Source organism: Etheostoma spectabile, chromosome 12, assembly GCF_008692095.1.
Source record: "Etheostoma spectabile isolate EspeVRDwgs_2016 chromosome 12, UIUC_Espe_1.0, whole genome shotgun sequence".
In the NCBI taxonomy this organism is placed as follows: Eukaryota; Metazoa; Chordata; class Actinopteri; order Perciformes; family Percidae; genus Etheostoma; species Etheostoma spectabile.
The window spans coordinates 4,760,646-4,783,418 of NC_045744.1; the positions used below are offsets into that span (position 1 = coordinate 4,760,646).

A 22,773-nucleotide genomic window follows, 5' to 3' on the forward strand; every position below is an offset into this window, starting at 1 on the left:
TAAAAAAAATTACCCCAAACCACAAACAAACTACACAACACACGACTGTTGTAGCTACAGCTGCTCTGAATTCCAGACCAGTCTGGAGCCTTTTGGCCGTAACCCCCCCCCACTATCAGTGTCCCATATCAACACCAACAACAATAACAAGTGCATGAACAATGAACAGGAAGAATTAATATTACAATAATATGAGGCTACCAATGCAATAATGAATGGGACAACATGAACATATGAATTAGGAAACGTATGCTCGTTTGCAGCCCCAACCTGGATCAGCTGCTGTGTCCTCCTGTGTCCTCCTGTGTGAGACAGGGCGGTATTGTTAAGCACGTAGCGATGTATCATAGACCGTTAATATATATCAGCTATACAATCTATGCGATCTATACGCCTTCAGGCAGAAATATGTGGGACTGTTCAACTTAGCGTTAGCGATAGCGTTAGCGATTAGCGTAGCATTGCAAGCTAGCGATTTTTAAAAGTTGTCAGTTAGGAACATGGGTACACATGTACAGGACTGCATAGACCACAAAACAAGACTGTCGTAACTTTGTAATCAATTATTTAAGCTGAAAGTACTTACATTCATGTGTCTCTCTGGTTGATGCAGCAGCCCACACCTGCCTGTGTGTTTTCTAGTGAGGTCGCGTCCACACTAGATCCGTGGGGTATACAGCCCTGGCCATGCCCTACCCATCCGTAATAAGTATTGGACCGGCACTAGGTGCCGCGTGAACGCGCAAAAGGTAGGGGAAGGGCCAAGGGGTAGGGTGTAAGGGGAGGAATGGATTCAGCCTAAGTCTTTACTTAAGAGAATCAACAGTGCATACTTGTTCCATTTGAACGCAATTAAGTGCATATAATCGTGTTTCAATTGCCTTTCCTTCTACCCATACATTTCGACAGATTCCGTTGCATTTATCCCCTTGCCGACCTGATGACCGAAAGCCGAAATGGGTTTGGGTTCAGTGTCAGCAGGTGAACCCGACGTCGGGGGGGCGGGGTACACTGCTTCCTGTGGCAAAATGCGTGCGCGCTAAAAGGTGGGTGTCTCCATGGAGGGCCGAGACCATTGTTTTCGAAACCTTTTGGGTGCTGATTAAGTAGTTTGATGACAAGGAGGCGTAAGTTTTATAAGACTGGTTTACTTTTTGAAAGACTTCAAAATGAAATCAGGAAGGTTCTTTAGGGTATCTGTGGAACTTTTACTGGTAACACTTTAAATAAGGTACAAAAAAAAAGGGTAGTTACTGTTTTTGAAAGGGTAGTTATTCTTTTCAGTAGGGTTTGTTGCCTTTTTCAAAGGGTAGTTAATCCTTTCAGAAGGGTAGTGCTCTTTTTCAAAGGGTAGTTAATCCTTTTCAGAAGGGTAGTTGCTCTTTTTCAAAAGGGTAGTTACTCTTTTCTAAAGGTTTTTACCTTTTTCAGAAGGGTAGTTGCTCTTTTTCAGAAGGGTATTTTCTTTTTGAAAAAGGGTAACTACCCTTTGGAAAAAGGGTAACTTATCATTTGTTACTCTTTCAAAAACAGTAACTTCCCTTTTTGGTGTACTTTAATGTGAAGTGTTACCTTTTACTAAAGTAAATAGTCTCTGGTTATTTGTACTTTTACTTAAGTACTGAGAGTCAGTACTTCCTCCACCACTGCCATTACCTAAACCCAAAGTAACAGCACAGTATTCCATGTTTGCTCTAATGTCCGATTCTATAAATAATATCCATGGATATTGTATGTTTATCCGTGATGTATTATCCTAATACTAAAGCTGTCTTGGACTTCTGCTTAAAGCACCATTACTGTTGTGTCCCTGCTGTCTGTCTCTACCACTCTTTCTGTTGTTGTGATAACTTCTTCTTTGCTTCCCTGCTCAGGTTGTCCTGCTGAAGAGGACAGTCAAGAATGTAAAAACCCCTTCAACTCTTCCAGGGCTGCATGCGTCTCCTCACTGTGGACAACAGCCAGTGGACCTGATCAAGGTGCTGCAAAGACTGCTGGGAAATTACAGCCACCTCCAGATCGACATGTGTGGCATCATTGACAGGTCGAACCCCTCCAAAAAAAACCATCTCACTGGCCTCCCATGGAATCATGTTACCCTCTCTGCCTTTCTGAGGTTACATTTTTTGGTTTTAAGTGGAGTTTTGAGCCAAAAGTAATCTCCTTACACATAGTGTATTAGCTCCTCTAGAAGAACTACTCTCCATTTACTCTAACACCGCCAGATTGCACATCTCATCAACATTCCTGTATACTGCATAAACAGGAGGCAGCATGTAGACTTCGCCTGTTGTGGTAGTTGCCTTGCTAATTTTAGTAGCTTAGAGAACGTTTGACCCAGTCAGGTGACTACATGTTGGCGCAAGTCTGAGACTTGCCAAAGGTCTCCGTTTGCGGCTGTTGAGACTGCAACACAACACCGCAAATTAGGAACCAAAATGGGTCAGAATGTTTCCAAACGCCCAGGTTAGGGGCTCAGAAACACCAGAGCAGGGATGAGAGGGGGAAATGCCAGAGCAGGGGGAATGAAAGGCGGAAACGCCAGAGCAGGGGAAATGAGAGGGGGAAACATAGGAAAAGATTTGTTTTAAACCAAAATGTAGCAATGTAATGTAGCCTACTAATGCAGAGTGCCTATGCTTGTTTTCTTGATAAAGTAATTTGTAGTTCTAACCATAAGTGTTGTTCTCAATGTTTACAGCCTCAAGCTTGAGGATATGTTTAGAGATTCCCGTGTCAGTATAAAACATTTGGCACAGACTTACATAGTTTTCTGCTTAAAGGTTTTTCTACTTTTGTATTTATCTCATGGACCAAGGAAATCATGAGCGGGTCATTGTTACAGTGCAGGGGATGAGGCAGGCAGGAGAGAGTTTAAAAGGCTTTATTTTCACAAGAACAGAAAGTCCACCCCAACACAGGGTGTCTGCCAGTCTGCCTATTTCTAGCCCCATTTGCAAGAAAGTGTGGTCTAGACCTACTCTATCTGTGAAATGTATTGAAAATAAATTGAATCCCTGGATATCCTGTTCTGCCTTTAGAAAAATGAAAGCTCAGATGGGCCAATCTGAAATCTCACCGCTTTTGACCTCATAAGGGGCAAGATTCCAGATCGAAGGTTACTCCCCTTTCTCTGCTTTGCGCGCCCAGAGATTAGCCCACCCATGAGAAAGAGAGAGACATCATGGCTTTCAAATGAGCAAAGTGGCAGTTGGTCAAGGGCACACCCCCAGCCTCCACCTTGCCCCATTCCTCCTTAAAAGCTACAGACTCAGAAATGGCACATACTAGAGACTTAGACTTAGACTTCTCTTTATTATTCCTTTGGGATGACTCCCCGAAGGAAATTGAAAATTCCAGCACCGTTTTAGCAAGAAAGAACAAATTAAAAAAATAGATTAAAAAGAAAAGAAAAGACAGTATAAGACAACAAAATAACAATAATGATAATAACAAACTAAGAACATTTGTCAAATAAACAAACAAAAGACCATAAATTATTATTAAAGTGTCAGTGTTGAGTCCAGTATTGAAGTGATAAAGTGACTAGGTGTGCGTGTATGTATGTATGTATGTGTACTGTGTGTATGTATGTATGTATGTTTACTGTGTATGCATGTATGTATATATGTATGTATATATGTATAATGTATGTATATGTATGTATGTGTGTATGTATGTATGTATGTATGTATGTGTGTATGTGTGTATGTATGTATGTATGTATTGTCCTCTCTGCCCTATTTCCTCCTCCCCCCTAGTGAGGAGTTGTAGAGTCTGATGGCATGAGGGACAAAGGAGTCCTTGAGTCTGTTGGTCCGGCACTTGGGAAGGAGCAGCCTTCCACTGAACCGGCTCCTCTGGGTGCTGATGACGGTGTGCAGGGGGTGGCTGGAATTTTCAGTAATAGCCAGCAGTTTGTCCAATGTCCTCCTCTCTGCCACCGTCACAGTGAGTCCAGCTTCATGCCGACCACAGAGCCGGCCCGCCTGATCAGTTTGTCCAGCCTGTGTGTGTCCTTCTTTGATATGCTGCCCCCCCAGCACACCACAGTGTAGAAGAGACACTGGTGACCACAGACTGGTAACACATCCACAGCAGTTTGCTGCAGATGTTAAGGAGCGCAGCTCCTCAGGAAGTACAGCCGGCTCTGTGTCTTCCTGTACAGGTGGCTGCTGTTTGTTGTCCAGTCCAGTTTGTTGTCCAGCACAGCCCGAGGTATTTGTATGATTGGACTGCCTCCACCTCAACTCCCTCCAACAGGATGGTGCGGTTTTGGTCTGGACCTCCCAAAATTAACGACCAGCTCCTTTGTTTTAGAGGTGTTGAGTTTAGGCAGTTAGTGCGACACCAGAGAGCAAAGTCCCCCCAGACTCCGATACTCCTCCTCCTGTCCCCCCTGATACACCCAACGATGGCTGTGTCATCTGCGTACTTCTGTATGTGCACAGCTCTGAGTTGTAACAGAAGTCCGAGGTGTACAGGGTGAAGAGAAAGGGCCAGCACTGTGCCCTGGGGGGCTCCAGTGCTGCTGACCACAGTGTCAGACATGATGTCCTTCAGCCTGACGTACTGTCCTGTCGGTGAGTAGTCTCTGATCCAGTCACCAGATAGGGGTCCACTCCCATCCTGATCAGTTTGTCCTGGAGTATAGGGGACCGGATGGTATTAAAGGCACTGGAGAAGTCCAAGAAGAGGACCCTCACTTTCCATTCCCCTTATCCAGATGGGAGTGGACCCGTGTAAACAGTAGAGGATGGCGTCCTCCACACCAACATCTGGCTGGTACGCAAACTGCAGGAGGTCCTGGGCGTGCTGTACCTGGGTCTGAGGAGGCTGAGGAAGAGCCGCTCCAACTCTCATCAGGTGTGAAGTGAGCGCCACCGGTCGGAAGTCATTCAGCTCGCTGGGCCTGTTCTTCTTGGGAACCGGAACGATGCAGGATGTCTTCCAAAGGGTGGCACTCTCCCTAGCTGCAGGCTAAGGTTGAAGCTACTAAGGAAAGCTCATTGTTATTCTGCACCAAGGCTGAATTTGGAAATAGAGTTAAGATACAGTGTTAGGGAACCACTAAGGTCTATAAAAAGAGACTTTAGATACAGTATCAGGGGACCACTAAGGTCTATATAAAAGAGGCTTCAGATACAGTATTAGGGGACCACTAAGGTCTGTATAAAAGAGCTTCAGATACAGTATTAGGGGACCCTAAGGTCTATTAAAAGAGACTTCAGATACATTTTAGGGGACCACTAAGGAAAAAGAGACTTCATATACAGTATTAGGGGACCCACCAGACCTTAGTGGTCCCCTGATACTGTATCTAAAGTCTCTTTTATATAGACCTTAGTGGTTCCCTAACACTGTATCTTAACTCTATTTCCCAAAATTCAGCCTTGGTGCAGAATAACAATGAGCTTTCCTTAGTAGCTTCAACCTTAGCCTGCAGCTAGGGAGAGTGCCCACCCTTTGGAAGACATCCTTCATCGTTCCGGTTCCCAAGAAGAACAGGCCAGCGAGCTGTGCTTCCGACCGTGGGCGCTCACTTCACACCTGATAAGATTTGAGGCGGCTCTTCCTCAGCCTCCTCAAGCCCCCAGGTACAGCACGCCCAGACCTCCTGCAGTTTGCGTACCAGCCAGATGTTGGTGTGAGGACGCCATCCTCTACCCGTTTCACCGGGTCCACTCCCATCTGATAAGGGGAATGGAACAGTGAGGGTCCTCTTCTTGGACTTCTCCAGTGCCTTTAATACCATCCGGTCCCCTATACTCCAGGACAAACTGATCAGATGGAGTGGACCCCTATCTGGTGGACTGGATCGAGACTACCTCACCGACAGGCCACAGTACGTCAGGCTGAAGGACATCTGCCTGACACTGTGTCAGCAGCACTGGAGCCCCCCAGGGCACAGTGCTGGCCCCTCTTCTCTTCACCCTGTACACCTCGGACTTCTGTTACAACTCAGAGCTGTGTCACATACGAAGTACGCAGATGACACAGCCATCGTTGGGTGTATCAGGGGGGACAGGGAGGAGGATTATCGGTCTGGTGGGGGACTTTGCTCTCTGGTGTCGCACTAACTGCCTACACTCACACCTCTAAACACAAGGAGCTGGTCGTTAATTTTGGGAGGTCCAGACCAAACCGCAACCATCCTGTTGGAGGGAGTTGAGGTGGAGGCAGTCCAATCATACAAATACCTCGGGCTGTGGCTGGACAACAAACTGGACTGGACAACAAACAGCAGCCACCTGTCAGGAAGACACAGAGCCTGCGTACTTCCTGAGGAGGCTGCGCTCCTTTAACATCTGCAGCAAACGCTGTGGATGTCTACCAGTCTGTGGTCACCAGGTCCTCTTCTACACTGTGGTGTGCTGGGGGGGCAGCATATCAAGAAGGCCACCCACAGGCTGGACAAACTGATCAGGCGGGCCGGCTCTGTGGTCGGCATGAAGCTGGACTCACTGGTGACGGTGGCAGAGAGGAGGACATGTGGACAAACTGCTGGCTATTACTGAAAATTCCAGCCACCCCTGCACACCGTCATCAGCACCCAGAGAGCCTGTCAGTGGAAGGCTGCTCCTTCCCAAGTGCCGGACCAACAGACTCAGGACTCCTTTGTCCCTCATGCCATCAGACTCTACAACTCCTCCATAGGGGAGGAGGAAATGGGCAGAGAGGACAATACATACATACATACATACCACCTACACACATACAACATACATACATACATACACACATACATACATCTCTACAATAACATATATACATATATACTACATTTACATACATCATACAGTAAACACAACATCCATACACACAGTACACATAACATACCATACAACGCACACCTAGTCACTTTATCACTTCATACTGGACTCACCACTGACACTTTAATAATAATTTTATGGTCTTTTGTTTGTTTTATTTGACAAATGTTCTTATTGTTGTTATTATCATTATTGTTATTTTGTTGTCTTTATACTGTCTTTTCTTTTCTTTTTTTAATCTATTTTTTAATTTGTTCTTTCTTGCTAAAACTGGTGCTGGAATTTTCAATTTCCTTGCGGGAGTCATCCCAAAAGGATAAATAAAGAGAAGTCTAAGTCTAAGTCTCTAGTATGTGCCATTTCTGAGTCTGTAGCTTTTAAGGAGGAGAATGGGGGCAAGGTGGAGGCTGGGGGTGTGCCCTTGACCAACTGCCACTTTGCTCATTTGAAAGCCATGATGTCTCTCTCTTTCTCATGGGTGGGCTAAATTCTCTGGGCGCGCAAAGCAGAGAAAGGGGAGGTAACCTTCGATCTGGAATCTTGCCCCTTATGAGGTCAAAAGCGGTGAGATTTCAGATTGGCCCATCTGAGCTTTCATTTTCTCAAAGGCAGAACAGGATATCCAGGGATTCAATTTATTTTTCAATACATTTCACAGATAGAGTAGGTCTAGACCACACATTTCTTGCAAATGGGGGCTAGAAATAGGCAGACTGGCAGACACCCTGTGTTGGGGTGGACTTTCTGTTCTTGTGAAAATAAAGCCTTTTTAAACTCTCTCCTGCCTGCCTCATCCCCTGCACTGTAACAATGACCCGCTCATGATTTCCTTTGGTCCATGAGATAAATACAAAAGTAGAAAAATCCTTTAAGCAGAAAAACTATGTAAGTCTGTGCCAAATGTTTTATACTGAACACCGGGAATCTCTAAACTATATTCCTCAAGCTTGAGGCTGTAAACATTGAGAACAACACTTATGGTTAGAACTACAAATTACTTTATCTAAGAAAACAAGCATAGGCACTTCTGCATTAGTAGGCTACATTTACATTGCTACATTTTGGTTTAAAAACAAATCTTTTCCTATGTTTCCCCCTCTCATTTCCCCTGCTCTGGCGTTTCCTCCTTTCATTCCCCCTGCTCTGGCATTTCCCCCTCTCATTCCCCCTGCTCTGGTGTTTCTGAGCCCCTAAACCTGAGGCGTTTGGAAACACTTCTGACCCATTTTGGTTCCTAATTTGCGGTGTTGTGTTGCAGTCTCAACAGCCGCAAACGGAGACCTTTGGCAAGTCTCAGACTTGCGCCAACATGTAGTCACCTGACTGGGTCAAGACGTTCTCTAAGCTACTAAAATTAGCAAGGCAACTACCAGCAACAGGCGAAGTCTACATGCTGCCTCCTGTTTATGCCCAGTATACAGGAATGTTGATGAGATGTGCAATCTGGGCGTGTTAGAGTAAATGGAGAGTAGTTCTTCTAGAGGAGCTAATACACTTATGTGTAAGGAGATTACTTTAGGCTCAAAACTCCACTTAAAACCAAAAAATGTAACCTCAGAAATGGCAGAGAGGGTAACATGATTCCATGGGAGGCCAGTGAGATGGTTTTTTTTGGAGGAGGTTCTGACCTGTCAATGATGCCACACATGTCGATCTGGAGGTGGCTGTAATTTCCCAGCAGTCTTTGCAGCACCTTGATCAGGTCCACTGGCTGGTTGTCCACAGTGAGGAGACGCATGCAGCCCTGGAAGATGTTGAAGGGGTTTTTACATTCTTGACTGTCCTCTTCAGCAGGACAACCTGAGCAGGGAAGCAAAGAAGAAGTTATCACAACAACAGAAAGACTGTGCAGGTAGAGACATGACAGCAGGGACATACAACAGTAATGGTGCTTTAAGCAGAAGCCAAGACAGCTATAGTATTATGGATAATACATCACGGATAACATACAATATCCATGGATATTATTTATAGAATCGGACATTAGAGCAAACATGGAATACTGTGCTGTTTACTTTGGGTTTAGGTAATGGCAGTGGTGGAGGAAGTACTGACTCTCAGTACTTAAGTAAAAGTACAAATAACCAGAGACATATTTACTTTAGTAAAAGGGTAACACTTCACATTAAAGTACACCAAAAAGGGAAGTTACTGTTTTTGAAAGAGTAACAAATGATAAGTTACCCTTTTTCCAAAGGGTAGTTACCCTTTTTCAAAAAGAAAAATACCCTTCTGAAAAAGAGCAACTACCCTTCTGAAAAAGAGTAACTAACCTTTAGAAAAAGAGTAACTACCCTTTTGAAAAAGAGCAACTACCCTTCTGAAAAGGATTAACTACCCTTTTGAAAAAGAGCAACTACCCTTCTGAAAAGGATTAACTACCCTTTTGAAAAAGAGCAACAACCCTACTGAAAAAGAATAACTACCCTTTCAAAAACAGTAACTACCCTTTTTTTTTGTACCTTATTATAAAGTGTTACCAGTAAAAGTTCCACAATGATAACCCTAAAAGCAAAACTTCCTGATTTTAAATGTTCTTTAAGTATTAAAAGTAAAAGTACTTACATAACTATTTATATATAAACATAAATAAAAACTAAACTCCTGTTGGTCCCCCATGCAATGGACCCCCCTCTTTTCAGGGCGCTGCCAGTGGGTTTGGCAGCTTTACTACCCCGCGGAAGCTAGGGGGTCACCGTGACCTGCACACCCACTCCCATTTCGGGCTTCGGGACGGCTCGGCAGGGGGAAATGTAACGGAACGTTGTCGAAATGTAGTGGAGTAGAAAGTATAGATATATGCTGCAAAATGTAACAAAGTATGCACTGTTGATTCTACTTAAGTAAAGACTTAGGCTGAATCCCATTCCTTCCCCTTACCCCTACCCCTTGGCCCTTCCCCTACCTTTTGCGCGTTCACGCGGCACCTAGTGCCGGTCCAATACGTATTACGAGCTAGGGGTAGGGCATGGATCAAGGGCTGTATACCCCTACGGATCTAGGCAAGGCAAGGCAAGGCAGCTTTATTTGTATAGCACATTTCAGCAACAGGCAATTCAAAGTGCTTTACACAAAATCAGTTGAACAGATAAAACACAAGTAAAAACAGTTAAAAATCACAAGCATTAAAACCGGTAAACACATGAATAGACAGTTAAAACAAAGAGAAACATAAAACACAAGAATAAAATTTACAGTGCAGCATAAGAAATTTAAAGAAATGATAGTCCTTTAAAGAAAGGCAGCATCAATAGAAAGGTCTTCAGCCTTGATTTAAAAGAACTGAGAGTAGCAGCGGATCTACAGGTTTCTGGAGTTTATTCCAGATATGAGGCATAAACTGAAAGCTGCTTCACCCTGTTTAGTTCTGACTCTGGGGACAGAAAGACCTGTCCCAGATGCCTGAGAGGTCTGGGTGGTTCATAGTGTAGTAGCAGATCAGCAATATATTTTGGACCTAAACCGTTAAGTGATTTATAAACTAGCAAGAGTACTTTGAAATCAATTCTTTGAGACACAGGAAGCCAGTGTAAAGACTTCAGAACTGGAGTGATGTGATCCAGTCTCTTGGTCTTAGTGAGGACTCGAGCAGCAGCGTTCTAATCAGCTGAGCTGTCTGATTGATTTTTAGGGAGACCTGTAAAGACCCCGTACAGTAGTCAAGTCTACTGAAGATAAAGGCATGGACAAGTTTTTCCAAATCCTGTTGACACATAAGTCCTTTAACCCTTGATATATTCTTAGGGATAGTAGGCTGACTTTGTAATTGTCTAAGTGGCTGTTAAGTTCAGGTCTGAGTCCATGACTACACCAGATTTCTGGCTTTGTCTGTGTTTTTAACATTGTTGTTTGAAGCTGAGCGCAGACTTTTAATCGTTCCTCTCTTGCTCCAAAAACAACCACCTCAGTTTTTCCTTCATTTAATTTCAGAAAGTTCGGCACATCCAGCCGTTAATTTGTTCGATGCACTTAGTCAGTTTTTGTATTGGACTAGTCCCCTGGCGATAAGGTTATGAAATTTGTGTGTCGTCCGCATAACTATGGTAACTTATTTGTTTTTCTCCATAATCTGAGCCAGTGGAAGCATGTAGATGTTAACAGAAGAGGCCCCAGAATGGAGCCTTGCGGAACTCCGCACGTCATTTGTACGCTCAGATGCATAATTACCTATAGACACAAAGTAATCCCTATTCTTTAGGTAGGATTCAACCAGTTTAGTACTGAGCCGAAAAGGCCAACGCAGTTTTCCAATCGGTCTAGTAGTATATCGTGGTCGACCGTGTCAAATGCGCACTGAGATCAAGTAATACTAAGATTGAAATTTGCCATTATCTGTGTTAAGGTGATGATGTCATTAAAGACTTTGACAAGAGCCGTTTCAGTGCTGTGGTGTGGTCGGAAACCCGACTGAAAGGTTATCAAACTGTTGCTTAGTGAAAGAATGGTTGAGTTGTGTGAAGACTACTTTTTCATGATTTTACTTAAAAACGGAAGGTTTGATATTGGCCTATAGTTGCTCATTAGTGACTTGTCTAGGTTGTTTTTTTAAGAGTGGCTTGATTACTGCAGTTTTCAGGGCCTGTGGAAAGATACCTGAAAGAAGAGATGTGTTCACAATCTGTAGAAGATCAGAAGTCAAACATTGGAAACATTTTTGAAAAGTCCGTTGGTAGAAATCAAGGCAACAGGTCGAGGTTTTCAGATGTTGAATAATGTCCTCCAGGTTTGTATGGTTGATCGTGGTGAAATTCTGTCATATTGGAACTATTTTGCTTGAACACTGTGACAGACATACCTGGACTTGATATGGAGGCACTGACTGTTTGTCTAATCTTTTGAATTTTGTCTTTGAAGAAGGAGGCAAAGTCATGCAGGCCTTGGTAGATAAAAGTTCAGATGCTACTGGTACTGGAGGGTTTGTTAACCTATCAACAGTAGCAAACAAAGCACGGAATATTATTTGTTTCTAGAGATATATCAAGAAAAAGGACCTTCTTGCATTCCTCAGTTCCAAATTATAAATGCGAAGTCTCTCTTTATAGGAGTTATAATGGACCAGGAGATTTTGTTTTCGCCACTTCGTCAGCTTTCCTACACTCTCTTTTTTTCTGTTCTCACCAGTAGGACATTTCCCATGAGATCTTTTCTTACCAGATACAACTTTGACCTTAGTGGGAGCAATGGCATCAATAACATTTGTGATTTTACAGTTGAAATATCTACAAGCTCACTGACTGATAGCCCAGAGAGGGCGGTGGGGAGAAAAGCTGTATAAATGTGTCACTGGGTTTTCAGTGATATACCGTTTTCGATTATCTTTGTTTGGACACTTTTGGCACAGAGATAGTGCCGTTAAAGAAAACACAGGAATGATCTGAGAGAGCAACGTCAGTCACCACAACCTTGGAAATGTTCAGACCTTTGGAGACAATCAAGTCCAGAGTGTGCCCCTTATTGTGGGTGGGCTCCGTCACATGCTGAGTCAGCCATAGTTCTCAAAACACAACACAGCTCTTTGTCCCCTGTCCTGGGGTGTCAACATGAATGTAAAATCACCCGCAATGATTACACAATCAAAGTTATGCAGATATAGACAGCAGTTCAGTGAAGTCATCAATGAAGTTGCACAATATTTAGGTGGCTGTAGATATTTAGAAACATCGCTTGAGGGAGATCTTAATTGAAGAGCACATATTCAAAAGAAACAAAATTTCCATACATATTTGCGTACAGTGGAATGAGTCATTAAACAAAATGGCGACTCCACCTCCTTTCTTATTCACTCTATTCTCACTCATAAAACTGAAGTTAGGGGGAGCTGACTCGATGAGAACAGCAGCGCTGTTATTATGGTCTAACCAGGTTTCAGTTAAAAACATAAAATCTAGATTGTGCTTAGTAATAAAATCATTGATTAAAAATGATTTTCCTGCCAAAGACCTGACGTTTAGTAAGGCTAGTGTTAGTGTGTTTTCATTTTTTGGGACAGGCTGTAGCTGACGAGGAATGGATGCCAAATTTGCTAAGTTTGCAGTTAAGTGCTTATTCACCATTCTTTTCCTATTACCTATCACAACAGAAATTGAGGAAGAATTGAATCCACAGGGCCCGGGCTTGTCTTGAAAAGAGTCATTAGTATCACTAGTCCTGCAGCCAAGGCCCGGCACATATCAGATAGTGCTTGCCAGATTTTGCACACAAGCGTCCTTATCAGTCTGGGGGAAGGAGTTTTCTGACATCCTGGTAGTGGTGCTGGCGTTTTACTTTTGCCCGGGTTGAGCCAGGGGGTAGGAAGGGGTGCATAATTGATGGGGGAAATAAGGGAAGGGTGTGTGGAGACATCAGTAGAGACAGCGATGAATCCACAGAAGGTTCGGGGTGGAGGTTTGAGGGGTGCTGGACGGTGTGAAGAGGGAGTGGAGGTTTCGTGTCTCTGCTCTCTGGTCTCCCATGGTAAATCTTTGCACAGGGGGGGCTGTGCTGGATCACTGCCGCACTTTGTGTCTTCCTTTTTTTGTGACCTGGCAGAGGGAGCGATGTGTAGCGCAGAAAGTAAAGCAGATTAGAGGTGAACAGCTTTACTCCTGGCTTGTTAAGGGAAAGTCTATCTGCTAAAAAGATGTCTGCGCTCCCAGAAAATGTTAAATTGTCAATGAACTTCAGAGATGTGGACGGTACATTCAGTTGAAAGCCTTGTTTAGTCCCAACAGTCGGCTGAATCTCTCATCTCCTCTTCTGACTGACGGTATAGGACCACTGATAAACACATTTGCGCTTAGGGGGGTGACTGTGTCAAGCAGTTCCCTAAAGTCCAGTTTCAGCAATTCAGACTGTTGCTTTACAACATCATTTGACCCTATATGCAGAAAAATGTTCTTCACAGTTGGGTGTGCTGCCACGATATCTGGGATTTTTTGGGTCAAGTCAGACACCATGTCTTTGGGAAAACATAGTATTTTGGTGTTTTTACTGTTTTTTAAATCTTTTACAGCAGAGTCACCCACAATCAGGGTTTGAGGCCCAGTTGTTAGCTTTTTACTTTTTGAATTGCTCTCAGTCCTTACCCTGCTGTGTGGTGATGAGACGCAGTCCCGGTCATCAGATGACTGTCCAGCGTCTTGCAGCAGAGGAGCAAATCTGTTATCCAGTTGCACACCAGGTTGTTGGGGGGGCATTTTGCTTTTTTTCCTTTTGCAGCTGTCACGGCTGTGTCCTACTAGGTACAGGGGTTGAAGAGGCGCTCGCCAGATGATAATGCAGGCCAGCCGGTCATATCACAAATGTCAGGGGCTGTGCCGGCCCGTTGTCGTCCTCCATTTCCCAGAAAATGATTTACTCTTAGGCTTCGCACCAGACAAGTTCCAGGAGGGACCGCCACTTGTTGAATTACCAGTTCCACCCTCCTGTTTCTTTGTAGTCTTGTTGGTGCTAATTAGCCGTGTGTTAGCATACTTCTGTCCATTGTTATGGGTCCATGGTAAAGTGGTGTCATTTCCACAAGATCCGTTAACTTCCACGTTCACTTCTAGAAGGTGAACCTTGGTTTCCAGAAGTGCAATCTTCTGAAGGAGTTTGTAGTAGTCTTCTACGGAGAAAGGAGGCATCTTGCTGCTAATTAGCTTTAGCTACAATCACTGTAGGACAGGCTTGAGCTATTGGTAGGCCACGCTCACGCAGAAAAATTTTAAAATATGGCAATAGCCTACTATGTCTACAAAAAATGTATAGTCCAGTGTTTTTGAAGTGTCCAAGAGCCGCTGCTCATAGTTTCTCAGAGGAAAAGCACGATTATCAGCAAAAATATGCAAGCAGAAGCAGGAGCAAGCAGCAAAGCGTCTGCACTGTAAGAAGCAGGAAGCAAAGTGTGGACGCGACCTCACTAGAAACACACAGGCAGTGGGTGGCTGCTGCATCAACCAGAGAGACACATGAATGTAAGTACTTTCAGCTTTAAATAATTGATTAAAAAGTTACGACAGTCTGTGTTTGTGGTCTATGCGTCCTGTACATGTGTACCCATGTTCCTAACTGAAACTTTAAAAATCGCTAGCTTGCAATGCTAACGCTAATCGCTAACGCTAATCGCTAACGCTAACGTTGAACAGTCCCACATATTTCTGCCTTGAATGGACTGTATAGATCGCATAGATTGTATAGCTAGATATATATTAACGGTCTATGATACATCGCTACGTGCTTAACCTATACCGCCCTCACACAGGAGGACACAGCAGCTGATCCAGGTTGGGGCTGCAAACGAGCAGACGTTTCCTAATTCATATGTTCATGTTGTACCCATTCATTATTGCATTGGTAGCCTACTATTATTGTAATAATATTTAATTAATTCCTGTTCATTGTTCATGCACTTGTTATATTGTTGTTGGTTTTGATATGGGACACTGATGATATGTGAGGGGGGGTTACTGGCCAAAAGGCTCCAGACTGGTCTGGAATATCAGAGCAGCTGTAGCTACAACAGTGTAGTGTGTGTGTAGTTTGTTTGTGGTCTTGTGTGTATTTTTTTAGTTTTACACATATGAGTGCCTTTTATTGTGTGCGACATGTTAGTTATGGTTCTAATAGTTGACAATGGTTCTGTAACATTATTTTATGTAACGTTTTTGCCTGTTATGTTCAATTTATCACCAATAAAGACAGATTTTTGTCAACAAAATGTTTTTGTGAACATCAATGACATTCAAAACGGTGATAACTGAAACAGATATACACACACCATGTATACAGGGTGTATATGTATGTATATGTACACATGATGCATGTGTATACACATTTGTATTGCAAACAGACCTAAGTACTACACAGATAAGTACTCTGCACTACCAAAGGAACCTAAAATAACTATAAATATATAACACTGTTGTCCAAACACACAATCAACAGACCTAGACGGCATCTTGGAGGTTTGTGATCAATACTTATGGTGATGTCACCAAGTGGTGTCCCAATTCATAGGGGTATGTTTTCACCCCTTACCCCTACCCCTTGGTTTCAAGGGCCAAGGGGTAGGGGTAAGGGCCAAGGGGTAGGGGTAAGGGGAAGGAATGGGATTCAGCCTTAGACTTAGACTTCTCTTTATTAAAGTACAGATACGGTATAAGTACAGTAACAAAGTATTTTTACTTTGTTATATTCTACCACTGGGTAATGGTAGGGATGTGACGAAACACTCAGCTCTCGATTCGATTCAGGATTTGACTTTGTAAGTTGACGACACGATTTTTACAATTTTTACGATTTTCACAATTCAAAACTGTTCCTTTGTTTCCATAAACTGTGCAAAACAACAGATGTGTCGTCCCAGCAAAAGTGACCCTGAGATTGCATTTTATCTTAAATAACATAAATGAAATAGAAAGTTAGAAAGAATCTCTTCAAAAAAGTAAAGGAAGAAGACGTGGTGAAGTCAAACAAGTGAAATCTTAACATTACGCCTTGGGATGCTTAAAAACTGCATCACAATTATTGTTTTTTTTTATCTCAACCGGCTGTAATCTTTACACATTTATATGTCATATTATATAATAATAATACTTTTTTGAAGGCGGCTTTAAGGATGCTCAATGTCACCTTACAGTGGATGAAATGCATAGTTATATCCGTAGGCAATGGCTGAAAACACATCATTTAATGATAATGTGAATTCAAATAAATGAGCTGTGAGTTGTGTATTTTCAAGTGGCTGGAATAACGCAAATAGAGGTCAAGCCTTAATCAAATGAATATTGCTAATTTGTTTTCCTAGTAGTCAATTTAATGTGGAAAAGGAGCTAGTGTAAATGTGTCTGTGCGGTGTGATAAGAAGCCTAAGGCAGTAAATAACATACCGGTAGGATAGGAGCAAAGAGATGAGATTTAAAAAAAAAAAGGCAAGTGGAGAAATAAACATATGGTGTTGAAAAGAAAAAAAGACTGGAAGGACTGAAGAGAGGACAGAAAGAGAAAGATGAGAGAGGAAGGATGGGACAGCATTATAAAAGGACAGAGTAAAGAGAGAAATGAGAGGGGGGTGGGGGTGGGGGGGGGGGCAGACTTATAACTGTCTTTATAAAACAGCCAGGAGCTAAACTGGGCTCAGCGTGCACACAACTGTACAGCGTGAGTGTTGTACTGTCTGTACAATTTACAAAAAAGTGCACCTGTCAGGGCAAATATGAAAATATGACAAGATTACTGTAGGAAAATCATAATTAAGCAGTCAGTCTAGATGATTACTGTGTTAAATATAGTTTGCATTTTTAGATTTGTAGTAGATAGTAGTTTGCTTAAATTTGTGAAATTTAGCAATTTCTGTAAACTCAAGTAACTTGGCAATAGAGCATGAGAAAAAATAATGTTGCCCTAACTTGATAAAGTAAGTTCAACCAACATCTCAAAGTTATCTGAAATGATATTTTCAAGTCCAACTTAAGTTCTCTTAAGTAATGTTTTCCAGTCCACATTACTTGACAAAAAAAGTTGAGTCAACAAATCGTGAGTTGTATCAATTATTTATTCCATGTTGAGCCAACTTGATTCACAGTTGTAGGAACTTGATAAAATAAATTCAACAAACATCTCAAAGTTATCTCAAATAATATTTTCAAGTCCAACTTACTTGATACAGGAAGTTGAGTCAACAGACTGCTTGTTGCATCAACTCGTGTTTTGAAGTTTAATAACCTTGATACTAGAAGTTGAGTCAAATTAACTCTGTCAAAGCAACAAAATGACTTGACTTGGTTAAGTTGAGTCAACTAATCTTTTTTTACAGTGTGGTCAGAATAGATAGCAGTTGCTTGTTTTTTATTTGAACAGAGACACAGCTTGAATTAAATATACCGTTAATAAAATAACATAAACATTCAGGCGGGTTGCATTAACTGTTAAAACATTTAAATCAGGGCTGCACAATGAATCGCAGTTTTATCAAAAATCGCAATATGGTAGTGCAATTTACAAATCGCAGAGGTTGCAATATTTGTTGAAGGCAAAATATGTGTCCAACCATTCTGAATGAAGAATCATATCATATCCTGTCCTACAGACTAAAGACAAAAACCTGTTTGGTACAGATCTTACAAAAAAATAAAAATCACATAATAATATATTTTTTTGAATGCATTTTTTATATTTTTCAATGAAAAGGAGAATAATCATAAAAAAAATGGTTTCCTCCAATGTCGTGAATCATATCGCAATCGCAAAATCAGTCTAACTAAATAATTAACACAATTAGATATTTTACTCATATCATTTAAATGGACAAATCTTGTGTTTTACAAATACATTTATTTAAATACTTGCACCACAAAAAACTGAAATTACAGTAACCCTTGTGTGTTTTTCCTGTGAAAATCTATGCTTTTAATAACATTTTTTTTAAAAAACTTTTTCTTACATTTTTGTTCCTTTTTTCAACCCTTTTGACGTTTTTTTTCAATGTTTATCACTTTTCTTGACGTTTTCAGCACTACGTAACACTAACTTATTAACTTTAGTTTTCCAGATTTTTGGGGGATTTTGTGCTCTGTAAACCTCATTTACAGGAAATTATACTTAATGTTTGAGTTAGAAAAGCAGAAATTTGGAATTATTTAGACTAAAATTAAAGGAATGTACTGTATGTTGATGGATAATCACAGACTGGAATTTGTCAACTTTAAATCAATACTATTTGGAAACCACTTCAATTTGTTCTTTAAATGCTATAAAACTGAATAAGACACCCCAAAATTAATGAAACTAGAGATTTGTACTTTCCAAAGAGCCTCTCCATTACTTTGTTCCTGTGAACAGTATGCATGAAAGTGTTTATTGAAATAAAATGTATAACAGTAGAGGCTCTAATTAAAGCACGCTGTTCATGTAATATTGTGTTACTGATTTTCTTTAATACAGGTAGGTCTTTGGATGTTCCAGTGCATACAAACAAATCAATGTGGTAATCTGTGCCAAAATTTCTGATCCAACTTCCAACATTTGGACATTACTTCTTCCACTGAAATAACTATTGTTTGGACAGTGCTGTGAGAAATGCCAGAGGTTTGCAAGTGTGCAACAATTGAGCCGCAGATTCTTTCAGTTGCGTTCTGTGTGATAACGGGGAACCCAGGGCCGTAGTCAAGACCACCTTATTCGAGTCCAAGACAAGTCCAAGACCAGGACTAGGGGAGTCCAAGTCAAGACCAAGTCCAAAAAGGTTTGAGATTGAGTCAAGACAGAGAAAAATGGTCTTGAGTCCAAGACCGGACTCGAGTACTACAGCCCTGGGGGAACCTGTGACATGTATGCAGCAGAGGTTGTTGGCTGATCACTAGAAAATTCTAACTCAAAATGTCTTTGTGTGGCCACTTCCTGGTTAGTATTGACTGGTTCATCATTAAGAACAGTGTTCAAGTGTTTCCTAAAGCCATTGTACGTATGGAAAGAGGAAGGACATCCTTGCTCTCCACATTACAAACAAAGGGTTTTAGCTGGATATTATCCATGCTGAAATTTTGTGGAATTTCTGTGGTGCATTTTACAAGCAAAACATGTGAACACACTCAGACAGTTTTTCTTACTGTGCTCCAACTTTTCTGAACTGGTTTCCCTTTTAATGGTCTTGCAGTAGTCGTGCTCTCGGTTCCCTTTGCATTTCCAACATTGATGTTGTACACTGTCGTTTGGATGAAAGTGTAGAATGCTTCATCATAGGAGAGACTGAAGACGGAGTGAGCTTTGAATAGCACATCAAAAGCAGCCACTGATGTCTGAGCCTCGCATGGGATGGCTTTCTGGTCCACAACAATGCAGAATTTTTGGATTTTCTTCTTTTGCTCACCGGTGCGGAGGAGGAAAGGCTGTCTTGCATCCACTTTATCCAGGAATGTAGTGAGGCCGGCTCTTTCATGAAGTTTGAATGACACATTCATGCATATACTTATCATAACATATTAGATTAGCAGCAAGAGGGGAGGCTGGGAAGATGAGAAGAAGAAAGCAGGTGAATGAGGAACAGAGGGGGAAATGAATAGCATGTACTGTACATTCAAAGTTTTTCCAAAACATTCAGTTAATTCCAACACATTACCATGCCTGGAAAACTATGTTTCTAATTTCATAACTCTTATGGATATTTCTTGACTGTGGGAACCCTGGTGGTAGGACAAAAATCTAAGAAGGTGGGTGGCTGCCTGTGCTGAGCTTATCTTGGGTGTTTTTTTCTGGCCTCTTAATGAAGGGGGGGCAGAAGATGCAACACCAACAGCATATCAAACACATCACTATCCCAGCCTAGGAGACAATATTTGACAAAGAACTTCAACAAAAGCATTAGAAAAAACTATTACTTCTTGCTACTGCAGCTAAAACAGCCCTGTGATTACTACTTCCTTCAAGAAAGCAAAAAGGAGGTTTTTGTTGATTACCAAAATTCTACTTAGTGTTTTATTATTAAAATGACCAAAAAACTTAATTGATTTATTTCATGTATCTAGTTTTTGTCTACTGTTGCCCGTTGGACTTGACAATGACAATGGATTGTATTTTGGATGAAGAAAATCAAATTTACTATAATCATTCTCCGCCTCAACGTCAAAAGATGCGAACTCCTCAACGCGAGGACTTGAGGGAAGACTCTGGCTTTCTGCAGTGATTATCTGCTTGAATCAATGCCATTTTCCAGGTCCATGGTTCCCAAACATCATGGAAAAATTCAGTTAAATCTGTAAACAGAGGCAAACCACCATATAAAGGTTATTTAAGTACATTCTGAATTTTGAAGGAATCTGTTTTTTAAATGGTTTCTAATACTAGTAATAAACTCTACATATCCTTACCAGTCCAGGTTTGTCAAGGAAGCAAGGGAAGACATCCAACGCTGATGCTGTTGCATCCTGGTCCCAAACTTCTGTCTGTATGCAAAGGTGGCTCTCCACGTCTCTTCAACCAGAGCTGTATCTGTTGAGTATCTTATTATAGAGAAAGCCCCATTCTTCACCAAAGTGCTGTTCACCAATTACCAGAGATTCTCGTTGGATTGTTGGGCCGTCCTGGAAATTAGGCCTTGAATGCCCATCCTAGGTGTTGCGTTGGACTTGGTCTTGCGTCTCCAGGGAAGATTTGCCTCAGGATCATAGAAGTGTTCCTGCTAACACATGCACACATTTTAATAACCCTTGTGTTGTCTTCCCGTCAAAATTGAAAATCAACAAGTTTGTTGACGGTTTTTATCAATGTTTTTAACTTTTTCTTAGGTTTTTGTCCCTTTTTTCAACACTTTTGACACTTTTTTGTCACTTTTTTTTTAACACAATGTAACACTAATTTACTAACTCTGGTTAGGGGATTTCTTTTGGAATCTATGGTCAATTGACCTTATTTATAGGAAATTATACCTAACGTTAATTAATTATTACGGAATTATTTAGACTAACATTAAAGGAATGGATGTTGATGGATAATCAGAGACTAGAATATGTCAACTTTTACTCCATACTATTTCAAAACCACTTACATTTATTTTTCAGTTGCTATAAAATTGAATGAGACACCCCAAAATTAATGAAAGTAGAGATTTGTACTTGCCAAAGAGCATTGTGTGGAATCAATCATGTTATTTTGGGTAGTTAAAAAGAATATTGATATAGGAAAACAGGTCAATTTGACCCAAGGACAACATGAGGGTTAATTCTTTCATTGAATTTGTGTGTTTTTTGTAGATTTTATAGCATTTGGAGAAAAAGTGTAAAAAGAGAGAAAACTGTCTATAAAAGTGACTACAATGTGAACAATTGTCAAATAAAGTGACAAAAATATGAAAAGATGTCAAAAAAGTAGCAAAAATGTCAAAAGTGACAAAAGGGGAAAACCCACAAAAATTTCCAAAGGCTCAGAAAAAGTCGACAAACGTTTAAAAAGGTGAGAAAATCATCGGGGGAAAGCCACAAAAGGGTTGAAAATTATAAAAAGGTTTTTCATTTTATATTCTATAAAGTATCTTACCACAGATACTCTCTTTAAATATTTCATGTTAGTCATTTATGTCATTGAGAGAATCTAAAGGTTTAAGATGTCACAACAAAATTTAACTCTTAAAAATGTATGATGACAATGCAAAAAACGCAAAGCAGGTAATTTATCATTATTACTTAAAACACAAACAATATCAACTTTAAAGAAAGGTTTTAACGCAGATATTGTTAACAATTAGCCAGTAACTTTTTTTAAAACACTGACTTAAAGCTAACATCCAGGGATGGCTAGTGGCAACCACACTGTAGCTTCTCTTTAGCACGCTAGCTAACATGAGCCTATGCTAGCATGCTAGCACGCTAACCCTAATCCTAACAGTTAGAGCTAAGCGCATCATTAAAAGTTATTTTACCACCTTTCGACTAAGTTGTCAGTATTCACTGGCATAAATCTTTCTCAGAAAAATACTACGAGACTGTTGTTTGATACCATACCGTAAAAAATTAAAAAATTAAAAGCGAGATTAGCTAACGTCGAGTGTTAGGGTCTCTAGTAAGAGTGGGGCAACATGAATTCAAATTACAGTGGCTTACCATTGCAAAACGGGTACCAGAAAGCATTAAATACAACATAAACCAAAAATACCTTTTACTTACCAAACGCAGGTCATTGGCAAAGTCCCTTGTGCAGAAGTCGGTGTAGCGCTAACAGATCTGAAGGCTTTAGCCAATCACGCGTGGCTGTGCAGTGGGGGCAGGGTCACATGAACACTTCAAGTGTAAAACCCAGGATCGGAGTTTAGAGTGAGAAGTTCAGAGTCAATATTTATAAAATGACACTTACAGGTTACATTTAATGACACTTTGTTTTTACACTTGGTTTTGACACCAACTACTCATCAACTGAAGTCATATGTAGTGGATTTAATTCTTTGAGAGTAGAATTAACTCAAATTTCACTAAAACGGTAAATGTAACACTTCTGAATTTGCTGTGATATATTGCGTAGTTTCTGTCGTCCCCCATGAGGAATTCTAAGTAAT

General features: G+C 41.2%; 1 pseudogene; it reads right to left on the reverse strand.

Annotated features, from left to right (window-relative positions):
* LOC116698801 (contactin-associated protein-like 4) overlaps positions 1-22,773 on the reverse strand; it is a 421,932-nt pseudogene that overhangs the window by 232,357 nt on the left and 166,802 nt on the right.